Here is a 14,192-nt window from a genome sequence, read left to right on the forward strand (position 1 = left end):
CCAGACCTTCTTGTTTATTTGTACTCCCTCTTGGCAACTACGGAGGCAATTCCTCTCTGCACTATAGAACTGCTATGAGTCCAAGCTAACTCAATGGCAGCAAGTGTGGTTTGGCTTTTATCACCAACTAAAGCTCACAATGCAAAAATGTAGTTTAGTGAGCACTTAATGGGGCACTTGAAGGTGAGATTATTTGTGCTTGTGACTTGCCAATTTTGCTGTCATTTTTTAGCTTTTATTGGCCTTTACGTGAATCAAGGAAACACAGAGAGAGATCGCTGCCATTGAGCCGACTTTGACTTGCCGCAACCTTCTGTACAGTAAAGCAGAAGATGACCTAGTCCAGCATCACTCACCCACACAATCACCTGCATGTCAGAGTCCACCATTTTGGCTACTTAACCCTGAATCACTTCATCTCATCACTGGCCTCCACCACTGCATTTCTGCTTGGCCAAATATGACTTCCTCCTATAGCAATGAATCCCTCTGGAGCATGTGTGCAAAGCCATTGAGTTGAAGAATGTTCTCTTATGATGCATAAACTTTTTAATGTTTTCTTATATTGGAAGTAACTTTAAAAGAAAATCAGTCTTCTATTCAACAATTCACATACATTTTGTCTCATGTCATTGCAATCCCTAAAATATGCTCAAGGAAGCAGCAGTCAATAGACTAAAAAAAAAAACAGCATGGTGCACTGGGCAAACCTGTTGCATGAGACCTCTTTAAAGTGTTGAAAAGCAGGGAGGTTACTTTGAGGATTGAGGTGTGCCTGACCTAAGCCATGGTATTTAAGCCATGCTTCATATGCATATAAAAGCTAGACCTTGAAGAAGGAAAACCAAAGAATTCATGTATTTCAATTGTTATGCTTGTGTTAGTCTGGGTTGACTAGAGAAACAAACCCAGAGGCACTCAAATATGTGTATAAGAAAAATGTTTATATATAAGAGCAATTGAATATTGAGAAAACATCCCAGCCCAGTCCAGATCAAATCCTTAAGTCCAATATTAGCCCATATGCCCGATACCAATCTATAAAGTCCTCTTCAGACTCACGAAAAACATGCAATGATACCAAATGCAGGATGATCACAGGCCAATGGGTGCAAAGTCTTGTGGATCCAGTGGTGGTAGAGGCATCTTAGCACTAGCAGGAGTCTCCACATGGCTCCTCTAGTTCCCAGGGCACAGGGTCTATCAGTGTAGTGCCATGTGTCTTGTCAGCAGAGTGTCTCTCAGGGAGTAAGCAAAGAGTATGTTTCTTGCCTCCAAGGAGGAAAATATAGGAGTTCCCAGAATCTCAAGAGGCCATGCCCACACAGAGGCCTCATTGGCTATGACCCAATTAACAAACTAGACTAATCCCTTTACTCTTAATCCTCTCAAGTCCTAAATTGACACTAGATTTTGTAACTACCACAGTGCTGGAGAAGAATATTGAAAGTAGCATGGACTACCAGAAAGACAAACAAATCTGTCTTGGGAGAATGACAGAGTGCTCCTTAGAGGCAAGGATGGCAAGATTTCATCTTATGTACTTTGAATATATTATCAGGAGAGACCAGTGCCTGAAGGAAGACATCGTGCTTGGTAAAGTTGAGGGGCAGCTGAAAAGTGGAAGGCCCTCAATCCTAACTTCCTTTAATTGGTTCAAGGGTGAGCACACCATCTGCACAAAGCCAATGAGAGTCTTCTCAAGGGCTTAATATATTGCTATTGAAAAAGAATAATAAGATAAATTCTTTTTTAAATGTGGGAGTCCTAATCTAGGACTATTTAACCCTGAATCTGTTTAAGCTAGTCATCTTCATGACTCTTTCAAAAAAGCTTGTTAAAGACTGAGTAAATTGAACCATAGAAAAGCAGAGCCAAGAAGTAGAGGCAGACAGCCTGTGCAGCATCATTTGAGCCACTGACTGCAGCCATTCCTAAATCCCCCATCGCCTTCCTTGGACAACCCATTTTCTAGAGCCAATTCATTCCTATTTCATTTGTCAGTTTTACTTGGGTTTCTACCCCCCAAAAAAATCCTGGCATACACAAAACATAAGTTCTAGAAGAAACAAAGTATATTCTATGAGGGTGTGTGCCCTATCTCTCTTGGTATTGGTGTATCACTAAATGTCTAGTTTGATAATTACTTGATAAATGAATGAATATATTTCTTAAGAATCCTAAACACCACTACAGAAATTGGTCCAGACGTAAAGAGGGAGGAGTATCAGCAAGCCCCTGCGGTTTTCACATTTCTTCTTTGAAATAAGTGTACTTTCTTCTCCTTATTCCTGTCTGTTGTTGTGATTGGTGTAAGTTGCCATCGAGTCATCTCCAGCTCAAGGTGGCCTGGTGCTCATATACTAATAGAGCCAAAGGTGCCTGTTCCTGTAAGACATTTAAGAATTGGAATGTTGTGTCTGTTGAGACTATGGCATAAATTCCTCTCAGTAAGAGCTTCTATTATTTTCTTTGGCTTTCTGTTTCACCAAACATGATGTCTTTTTCTAGTAATCAGGATTTCCTAATGATATGTTCAATGTAAGGGAGCCAAAGTCTCACCAATTTCCCAGAGCATTCTGGTTGTATTTCTTCTAATGGAGATTTGTTTGTTCTTCTTACAATCCACAGTAAATTCAATATAAATTACAAGCTAGCTTTACAATTTGAATGCATTAATTCTTTTTCTTTTTTCTTTTTCGTTGTCAGCTTTTTTATGCCTGTGAGGAGATTGAAGAGGCCATGACTTGGCCTTCAGTCTACAACATAACATCTTTATTTTTAAAAACTTTAAAAGCGTCTTAAACCAATATGGCCTCTCAGACTCAAGAAGACACTGACCAACTTACACACTGCAATTTTTAACTTCACTCTTTTTCCATTTTTTTTTAACTGTGCATTGGGAGTAGAATGTTACATGGAATTTTTCCTTATGATCTTTTGGGTCCTTTCTTAATCCATCTACATTCTTCATCCCACCAGAAACCCTTACCAAGCTGCAAAGAAGGCCTCCAGTAGGATGTTCATTAGATGTTTTAAAATAATTTTCATTCCACTGTGTAGAATCTCCCAGTGGGGTTAACGTAGCATCATGACAAAATGCTTCCACAAGCAAAAAGAAGCAGCAAAGAATGTGTCTTTTGTCACACTTTCTTCTTTGCAGCAAGTGTGCTACTAACTGATAAACAAAATCAACAGAGAGCCACCGTAACACACATGTTCCCTCTGTCGGTGTTGACAGAGATGTTCATAGACAAAGAGAACGCCAAAGAAAGCCAGGTTCCATACATCGAAGCTGGCAAACTGCAATAATTCTCAGGCTGCCCATTATTTTTTTTCAGCCCCACTGTCTCTATAGAAAGTGCCAAAGAATTAAAAATAGAAAAAAATATTCGGAAGAATAAAAACCAATATGATCTTTCCTCTGTGACTTGGCAAGGAGTTGTGCAGTCAATAGCAAAGAAAGCTGTTCTTGGCGTGGCTGGGCATGATGGGCTGAGTAGCAGACCCAAACGAAGAGCCTGGAGTTAGAGAAGCACGTTGAGTATGCTGAGAATTAGGGCACTCTGGTGATGCGGCAGCCTGTGAGTCACACTATCTGTAGCTTCTCATGGTCACAGGACTTCTTGTTCTTGCTCCATGGTGACCATGATTATACTCAGATAACAAAGGCCACCACAACACACTCCAATATCTGCTCAAAATCAGGCAGAATAAGTGAGCAAACAACTCCACGGTGCTGTCATAAGAATCTTAGCTGATGAACAAATTTGTCCACATCACTCCACTTCTTGTAAACTTCCAGTGGATCCCCATCTCACACAGGAGGGCTGCCAAGTTTCTCAGTATGAAGCACAGGGGCCTGTGTGGTTGGAGACCTGCTTACCTCTACACCCAGACTCAAGTCTTACTCTCTTCAAAACCACAGGACTTCTCCGCATCCTAATGCTCCTTCCTCCAGTGCCTTTCCTCATTATGTTTCTCTGCCTGGAATGGCTTCCCCAGAGCACTCTCCATGGTCAAAATTACACTGATCTTCTCCAGGAATCTGTCCCTACCCCACCACAATTAAGGTTCCCATAGTGCCTGCTAATGTTATCACTGCATTACCGTGGGTCATCACAATTTTCTGTTTGTGTGCATCCGTCCCCACCACTAGATTAAGAGCGCCTTCTGGGCAAAAACTGTGTCTTAGGCAATTCTGAATCACTAGTCCCTAGAAAAGCAATTAACATATAGAAGGTACTAAAAAAGTTGTTGAATAATGGGAGCATTAACTTGCAATTTTTCCCAAAGTGAATTATAATTCCCTCCAGAGCAAACCTACAAGCTCCTATATAGGCTTACACATGAGCATGTGCATGTGCAAACACCATTCTTATTGCAACTTTTAAAAAGAAAGAAGAGGAATTATAAAACAATAAAATAACAGGACAGAAAATATCTTGTCAAAGGTTACCCTTTTTCTCTATGTCTTCGATAACTAGCTCCTAAGTCATGCCCACCTGGCACACTTCCAAACTGACAGAGAGCCTACCATCTTCAGGAGCAATCTTTTCTGCTTGGACTACTCTGAATGTTAGCATACTCCTGCTTATAGTAAGCTGAGATTTACCTGATTACAACTTCTACCAAGTCACGGGTCCTAGCCCAATCCCCTACAGCCACACAGAACGATGCTCATCTTTTCCCTTTATCAGCCCTGCAAATATTTGAAGAAGCCAAGTCCTCTCATCTCCAGGGAACACAACACAAAGTCCTTAAAGTGATACCCGAACATTTGAGTTCTGAGGCCCTCTCAAAGCCTTAGTCCTTCTCTGGATACGCTCCAGAATTATCCCTCGGATCATCTGTTAAAAGCTGGGCAAGTGCTCTTGGTGTACATTCTAACATTAAATGTTAAACTCTACTGGCTATAAAAATCACCTGGGTAATTTAGTTAAAATGCTCAGTGGCAGGCCCAGGAACAAGGATACTAATTCCATGGGTTTGTAGCGGGGCCAAGGACTCTACAGGTTGATAAACTGTGGCTGGACCACAGACCACACTTCAAGAAATACGCATCGAAAAGTTGACCAATTTCTGTTTCTTATTCGGCAGGAGGGGTTAAATCTGTCTTCCTTTTGAATGAAAAGTGAGTTGAGTCCTAATTTCTATTTGGTTACAAAATGCTGTCTAAATACCAAATGCATATTAATAACAATGAATGGAAGTCAGGCCTCCGCTAAGGCTTCACACTGAAGCAAGAGAGGAGCTGGCAGATGGTGCTCTTCCCTCAGAGACTGGGTTGGAAAGGCTGGTCAAGGGAATGAAAGAGCAAATTCCATGTTCTCTGTCCTTCCAAACAGCAGTCCTTTAAGCAGCGTAAAGATAAGTGATCTGTTCCCTGTCTTTTTTGAATGTGTCCTGGGAAGCCGTTTCCATTCCATAAATACTTATATTAGCAAATCAAATAAGCTGGGGAAGCACTTAGGCAAGATGCCAGGGGGAAATCATGCCAGCATTGTTTCACTTTGTTAATGTTATTAGCGAATTATTAATTGCCACTATTGATGAGTTCTACTTAAAGACCATCATTCTATTTAAGCTATTGAGAAAAAGTGATCGCGAGAAAGTCAGCATGGACACTTTCCCAAGGATAGAGACAAGGCTTGAAGGATGCTGAAAGCCTGGTCCCCCAAAGCAGACCTACTGAGTTTGAATCTTGACTTTTCTGCTAACTAATTTATTCCCTTACGCAAGTTACTCAATTGCTCACAGTTACCATTTTCTCATCTGTAAAATGAGACTTCTAATAGTAACAGTATCATAAGATTATTATAAAAATTAAGTGGGACAATAAACAAAGTTCTCAGCCTGATGCCTGGTGCAGTAAAAGCTCACTACTCTCAAGTTGATTCCAGCTCATTATTATCCTAGAGGACACGGAGGAACTAACTGCTCAGGGTAGTTTCCAAAACTGCGAATCTTTGGGAAAGCAGACAACCTCGTGTTTCTCCCAAGGTGGAGCTGGTGGGTTTGTAGCCTAAGTGTAACCTATTGTCTGACCAGGGACCCTTGCCTGGCACAAGGCAAGGTCCTGATGCATGGAATAGCCTTCATTTCTATATTTTGTTCATTTATTATTTCTTCAACCTCCACACAATACTGCAGGAAATCAGTGGCCAAACTGTTACATTTATCTCATAGACGAAGACACTAAGGCAAAGTAAGAACGAGTTTATCACCATGGAAAAAACTTCAGGTCTTTCAGCCACTAGTGCAAGGTTCTACTTCCCATCTGTCGCCCTCTCAGCATGTCCTCTGGTACCAAGAGCAAGAGGACCTTCTCAAGGCAAGCTGGCCCAATGCCGATCTTCAGAGAATAAATAGCTCAAGAAGAAAAGCCCGAGTTCTGGATTCCAGCCTCTTCATTCCTTCATTTGCTCCTTCATTGATTTATCTTGCAAATGCTTGTCTAACCCTTTTCCAATGCCCCCCTAGGATCGGAGCGCTCTGGTGAGTAAACCAAAGATGGTTTCTGGTCCCACTTTATTTAGGGCCATGTTCAAGTGTCACCTCATCAAAGAAGCTCTCTGGACCAATCGCCCCATACAATAGAGCAGTCTCTGCCTCTTACAGCCCAGCCTCTTATTCTGTTTTACGCCTTATCTTGTTTTCCACGTACATACTCTCTCCTCACACATTTGATTGGTGTTTGTTGGTTTGTTTGTTTGTTTGTTTGTTTGTTTTCTGTCCCCATTCCTACTATCATCTAGGCTCAAGAAAGGACAGGACCTTCTCTGTCTTCTTCACTCTGCATCACCAGCTCTAAGAACCATGCCTGCCCTCCAGTATGTGCTCAATAAATACTTATGGGCTGAACAAATAGGGTGGATCACACCCCATCTGGAGAAAAATAAGGGAAGGAAGTAAACACAAAAATAACTGCAAATTGTGAGTTTTTTCAGGCTGTCGTGGAGTTCATTTTGATGCACGGTAACCTCAAATATGTCAGAGTAGAAGTGACCTCCAGATGCTTTTCAGTACTGATATTTCAGCAGTAGGTGGTGTGGCCTTCCTTCTGAGTATCCCTGGGCTCCTCAGGTAGCAGCCAAGCTCTGTCCCCATTGGTACTGCTCAGGGATTCCCATCGTGAAGTACTGGAAGAAAAATCTGCTGGGTGTTGAGAAAGAAAGCCGTGAGCCGGAGAATAGCTAGGTAGTTAGATGTTGATGAAGACCCTCCCGGAGGAGGCCTGGGGATAATGAGTTTCTATGCACAGAGAACTAAAGAACTTGGTCCTTGACCTTTTGAGCAAGTCCTCACCCATGTGAGCTTGGGCCGATCATTGTTCTTTCAAAATCAGGAGCAATTCTGCCTCCCTGGCCTCTCCTAGGACTTAGCAAGTAGAAGATGCTGAAGGCCGGGAGAGCATCCCTGGCCTAGCTGAGACGTGATTCTCAAATAAAACACCTTCATAAAACCCACTGCACGTGCTACTGGAATTCTAGCAGAGAGAGGATTTAAACCTGGGCTTTGCAATATTTTGGATATGCTCTAATTAGTTGTTAGCATACAGTGCAGGTGCAAGGTAATCTCTATTTATGCAAAAGAAATCTACAAGTAGCAACCAATATAAAAACATAGAAAAACAGCAAAGCTTCTTTTACCTTGGGGAGAAAAAAATAACAAACAGGTCCTGATTCTCTCCTGTCCCACTGCCACCCTCGTCCAAATTCGGATGGTACATTGATGTTAGAGCCTCAGGTATATGTGTTAGTAAATAAGGTAGCAGATAGGGAATCTCCCATCCCATAAGCATGGCTAGTGTCCAGTCCTCTCTGAAGGGCTGCCTTTACACACACCATCAGGTGCACTGAACAGGGAATTATGTCCTCCACATCTCCCATTTTGTTGAAAGCCATCACCACATCCTTAACCTGGAAAAGGTGAAGAAGCGAAGGTGGAGAAGCAGCCCACTGAGCACTGGAATTAACCATAAAGAGGCTGCAACACCTTCCATCAGCATCACCATCCCTCCTCCAAACCTCCTCCCACCCCCCACCCCCGGAAATATCACTCCTGTCTCTTAGCCACTACACCTTAGCTCTGACAATACTCACATTCTGCCTATTAAAAACACTTGTTGCTAAATAGGAGCAGAAGGATAGTTTCTCCAACTAGTGCCGGGTGCCCAAGGGGCCTCTGCCCATCACATCAACTAGTCCTCCATCTCATCATCTACCTAATGAGAGATCGTTCTAAAGCATTTCATAAAAACCAAATATGGAGCATTGGGGAGAGATAATTTTACGCAAGGCAATTCACAGTAAGTCATTGGCATTCTACCTGGAAGTCATTTATTAGATTGGCTCCAGAAAAGAAGTGGTGATAAATGGATAGAACCAAGAATGGGAAAATATTGATAAAAAGTCATGAAAGACCTAATCTATTCCCACTACCAGAGGGTCAGCACTTTGGCCTGGAGTACAGGGGTCTCAATAACTGTCCTGATTGCCACAGGAGATGGAGTACCACTGCGTGCATGGAGACAATGGTCTCTGAGAGAGAGGGTGGTGTCAGAAAACATCCTGTCTTCATAGAGCTTTCCCTGCATCCCAAACCTTTACTGGCCTAATTCTTGCCACCTGTAGAACAGACATAACAATACCCACTTCTTTTTCCACCTGTCCGAGAGGCCATTCTGGCTCATAACAACCCTATAGGCCTGAGAAAAACTGCTTCCTAGGGTTCCCGAGGCTGTAAATATTTAACTGCAGGGACAGCCTCATCTTCTTCCGCTGGAGCAGGCAAACTGCTGCCCTTGTGGTTGGCAGCCATGGTTGGGCATATAGCCCAACATGCGACCAAGGCTCCTTTTCCACCTCTTAGTAGTAGGTAAAGATGAAGTGCTATCATATCTATCACACAACTGGCAGAGCTTATTACAGAGCAAGTGGCCTCCTCTTTCCTTTTCACAGAAGTGCTTTGCTTCAAAATAATCATAACAATGGTAATAAGACCCAGGGAGAGTACGCAGGCACCACAAAACCTAGACCCTGAATAATGAAGATTACCTTTATGTATTCTGCCCAAGGATTGCAGGACAACTGCTTTAAAGTCTGTTCTCTGGAGGAGAGAATCCACTTAGAGATGGGAAGATGGGCCTATCCCACACTGAGGCAAGATATTTGAGGGCCTGAAGCATCTCAAGTTTGCCTGAGGTAGACAGATGTTCATTATCAGTGGATTTCTTTTCTAATTTCTAATTAAAATGTATGAACTCTTGTAAGCTTTAGGTGCCCAGAGGAAGGGGCGGGAAGAGAGGAGTGTAGTGAACTACAGAGAATCTTTGTGCCTGTTCAAAATCCAACTCCCAAAAGTCATTGCCTAAAAATGTAAGCAAAGGTGACTGACCTGGCAGAGATGGTTTCTATGGAGACACAGAGATGTCATATCATACAGGCGGGAAGAAAGAAAAAGACAAGAATGGGAACCCTAGCACTACTTCTCCAACCAGGTGGGGAGATCACTGTTTTAGGCTAGCATCACCCAATTTCTTAGGGCCAATTTTTCTGTCTTAGCTATTTCTAAGTAATAGCATGTTAGGGAGCCCAGAAAAATCTTCCATGAAAGGATTATGAGATTATAATAACCACAACCAACCTAAGATGTGTATGCTGTGTCAGCACTATACATTCATTTGTTCCTTATATTATCCTTTTACTTTGAATCTATTATCATGCCCATTTGACAGATGGCAAGCCTGAGGTATCAAGAAGGTCCCTTACTCAGACCACATAGTGAAGTTGGAATTCAAATTCTAGAAACTTAGTAAAGGTTAATATTTAATTGAGCAATTACTAAATGGCAAACACTGTGCTAAAACTTGTATTACATCATTCCACTTAATTCTACCAACGACCCTAGGAGGTTGCTATCATCACATCAATCATTTGGCAGAGAAGTGAGTTGAGGAGTTTAGCTGAAGAAAAACTAGGGGACTTGCTCAAGTTTAAACAGTCAGTAACTAGTGGAGACAGGATCCAAAGTCACCTGGTTCAAGTCCAACTCTTCTCACACCAACACAGACAACTGAGGACACCGAAATAAATGCAGGGTGGTATTGGAGTAGTGTGTGGTCCAGGGCTTAGCAAACCCAATCCACTACCACCTAGTCCATTCCCATTCATAGCAGTAAAACCATTCCAGTGTGTTTCTGAGACTATGAATCTTTATGGGAGTAGAAAGCCTCATCTTTCTCTCCCAGAGTGGCTGGTGGTTTTAAACTGCTGACCTTCCCATTAGTAGCCCAGTACATAATCCACTAGGACAGCAAAGCTTCTCACCCAAGAGGCAGGGCCATTATGAAAAGTAACATTGAGAAAATGGCCTTTTACTTGGGCCTTGAATGATGTCAAGGGTAGCAAGCCTGTTGACAGTCAACATTCCAAGCAGAGGAGACCGTGCAGCAAGTGAATAGGTCAAGTTCATCAACCAAACAGGTAATCATGCAAGGAAGTAGTTCTAAAACATCAGAACATCTCACCAGAATTACCTGCTAGGCCAGTGTAAACTCAGAATGCTGGGTCAGACCCAGAGTCTCTGAATGCAGTAGGACTGAGATGGGACCCAAGAATTTACATTTCTAAAAATGCTCAGAGGAAACTGACTTTGCTGGTCTGGTAACACACTTTAAGGAAAATTGATGAACACTTTTGACCTACTTTCTCTCCAGCCCTTGGTGACCCAGGCCTCATGCAACAGACATCTAGGGTTTCAGATTCTGTCCCTTCAAAGTTAATAATGTCCTTCAGAGACCGCACCACATTAAAGAAGCTAGACTTTACCTTAAACACATCTATAGCAGATTAAAGGAACTAAAATAGCCTTTGAACTTAAGCTTGAGACTTCCTAGTCTGAGGAGTAGATGACTACTCTCTTAAGGTTATGGACTTGAACTTTATGGGATTTTGTTTCAAATCTCATGCTTGGAGGGTGCCTAATGGATGGATGTATGGATTGTAATAAGAGCTATAGGAGCACCCAATAAAATGATTTAAATTAAAATAATAATAATAGTGTGACAACTCAACACTACCATATATTTGCTATTTTAATCCTCTTTTTGCTTTCTTATGATATCTCTTAGTCCAGGAAATGTAATTCTATATTTGTGAATGAAAATTATTGAAAGTTTTGCCCTATCTCCAACCCTCATTTTTTGCATAAAGAATGTCCAATCACTTAAGTTTTTAATCTGTACATGTCCTCAATCCATGTATTTTAGTCTAAAAGCAGATTTCCTATACATGTATACTCTCCTTTTCTCAACAGTATCTTAAATTCTATATCATTGGTTAAATCAATGATATATGCTCCATGGGGATGATTTATAATATCCAACAAGAAAATGATAATGATACCTGTGAAATAAACCAGGAACATATTTAAACTTTAGGCATTTGAATAAATTCTGAACTCACACTTAATCATAGCTCTACTCCAAGAATAATTAGCTCTTTTGTCCTGCCTCTACTCAACGCTTGCCCTCATGAAGAGATCCCTGAATATATGGGTGCTATAGCAAAGTGTGGTGAAGAAATCAGAAGGTGCACAGATATCAGAAAGAATAAGGTCTGGGGTCTTAAAGACTTGTCTTAAAACAAGCATCTATCTAAGTGAGGTGTCAGCTAAGTCTTCCCTGCAGAAGCACACCAACTGTGTTTGTAAATAATAAAATTCAAGAGCTGATGAGGAAATGGTTTAAGAGTTTACGTCCTGAGTACCCTGTTTGCAGGCTGTGGATGACAATGAAATCCCAAATCTATTTGCAGCGTCTCCACTTGGATTATGCCTCCAATGTCTCCATGCTGACCTTGACCAGGGATGTGAATCGCCTTTCAGTCTGACAGATTGAACTGGAAGGTGAATTCACACAGAGGTAGTTAGGTTAACATTGAAAGAAAGCCTTATCATTTGTTCTCCCTTTTTTTTGGTTGTTGAGTAATTTAATTTTTTATTTTTTAATTATTTTTTAAATCATTTTATTGGGAGCTCTTACAGATATCATAACATTCCATAGTTCAATCTCATCAAGTAGTGTTGTACAATTGCTACCACAATCAATTTCAAAACAATTTCTTTCTTCTTGAACTCCTTGACATCTGATTCCCTCTATTCGCCACTACACCCTCCAGGAACCATTATTCCTTTGTTTATATAATATTTTTTGTTTTGGTTTGTTTTTGCCATATCTTACACAATCCAATATATCCATTCACATACAAGTCTATTGTTCGATCCCATCAAGTGGGGTTGAGAGGAAGGAGTAAGAAACCACAGGGGTAGGGAGACAGCAAACAGTGTGAGATATGAAATTAATAATAATGTATCATTTATCAAGAGGTCACAAGGGTGGGAGTGGGGAGGGAGGGGAAAAGTATGAGCTGATTCCAAGGGCTCAAATAGAACGTAAATGTTTAGAAAACAATGATGACAACAAATGTACAAATAAGCTCCATACAATTGATGTAAGAACCCCTAATAAAGTGATCTTAAATTTTTTTAAATTAATTCTAGTTTTTTATCATTTTCTACTTTCTTTTAAATTGAGGGTTTTTTTAATTTGGTTTTGTTTTGTTTTACTTTGTTTTTGCTGTTGGGTTTTTCTTAGTTTGGAGTGTTTTGTTTTGTTTGGGTGGGTGTATGTTTTTCTGTATATGAAATCCAGGATAGGTACATCTTTAGAGACCGCAACTAGACTAATAGTTTCTTAGTGTTATGGCATGGAAGTTCAGAGAAAATGGGGATCTAATAATAATTTATACAAGAAGAAAGAAAACATTCTAAAGTTGATTGTGGTGATGATTGCACAACTCTTTTCAATATGATTAAGCCATTGAATTATATATGTGAATTATAAGTAAATAAAATTTTGTGAAGCAAAAGAGCAATTCACCCTGGAAAGGTGGAGAATGATCATGTGCAGGTGGGATAGGAGAGTGAATGCACAGGGGAAGAAGAAAAGGAAGAACTATTTGGAGAGCAATTGCTCTGACCACCATATAAGACCCTATTAGGCCAAATGGCATGAAGCAGTGAACCAAAAGAGAGGCTGCAATTCCAACTATGTGGACACGTGCCCCCACCCGCACCCCCCAAAAGAATGTACTTCAGAGGATAGCACTGAAGCTACAGCTCAGGGAGAGGGCCATGTGTGATCAGAGCACACAGTAGCAAACGAAGGGAGAAGGAGAGAAAGTGGAACACATCCTGACCCTCCAAGCCCTGAGGATGATATTCCTGTTCAGAGCAGCCAATGCACAGAGAGGACCATGAAGCCAGCCCCACCACGAGACACAAAGTCATGCACTGACCCATAACACTATGAGAGACAACATTGGAGACATAGTATGGGAATTGTGCCTGATCTGATACCACCAAACCGAGCCAAAACCTAAGGGCGTGCAGCAGGGCAGCAAGGGAAGGAAGCAGAGCAATGAAGTCCCTGGGGAATAACAGAGAGAGAGGGAGGTGGGGGAAGGAAAAGGGATGTCAACAAACCCAGGGACAAGGGAACAACAAGTGATCTAAAATTGATGGCAAGGAGGGCGTAGTATGCCCGTTGGAGTTTGATCAAGGGCAATGTAGCCAAGAGGAATTACTGAAAGCCGAATGGAGGAACATGATAGTGGGACAAGAGGAAAGTGAAAGGAAATAGAGGAGACAACTACGAGGAAAAGGACATTTGTAAAGGTCTAAATACAGACATGTACATATGTAAATATATTTTATATAAAGATAAGGGAATAAATCTATGTACATATATTTATATGTTAAGTATTTAGGTAGCAGACAGACATTGGGCCTCTACTCAAGTACTCCCCCAATGCAAGAACACTTTGTTCTAACAACCCAGCACTCTGTGATGCTCATCTTCCCAACACAATTGCTGAACACAAAGCGGGTGCATAAGCAAATGTGGTGAAGAAAGCTGATGGTGCCAGGCTATCAAAAGATATAGCATCTGGAGTCTTAAACTCTCGTAGATAAACAAGCATCCATTTAGCTGAGAAGCAACAAAGTCCACATAGTAGAAACACACCAGCCTGTGTGATCATCAGGCATCAACGGGATCGGGTATCACCCATGAAGGTCATAGAATAAATAATCATATCAATGTGAATGAGGGGTAGCACGGAGTGAAG

The sequence above is a fragment of the Echinops telfairi genome, unplaced genomic scaffold (assembly GCF_000313985.2).
Source record: "Echinops telfairi isolate 266 unplaced genomic scaffold, ASM31398v2 ScPeMD7_7469;HRSCAF=8507_0, whole genome shotgun sequence".
NCBI classification, from domain to species: domain Eukaryota; kingdom Metazoa; phylum Chordata; class Mammalia; order Afrosoricida; family Tenrecidae; genus Echinops; species Echinops telfairi.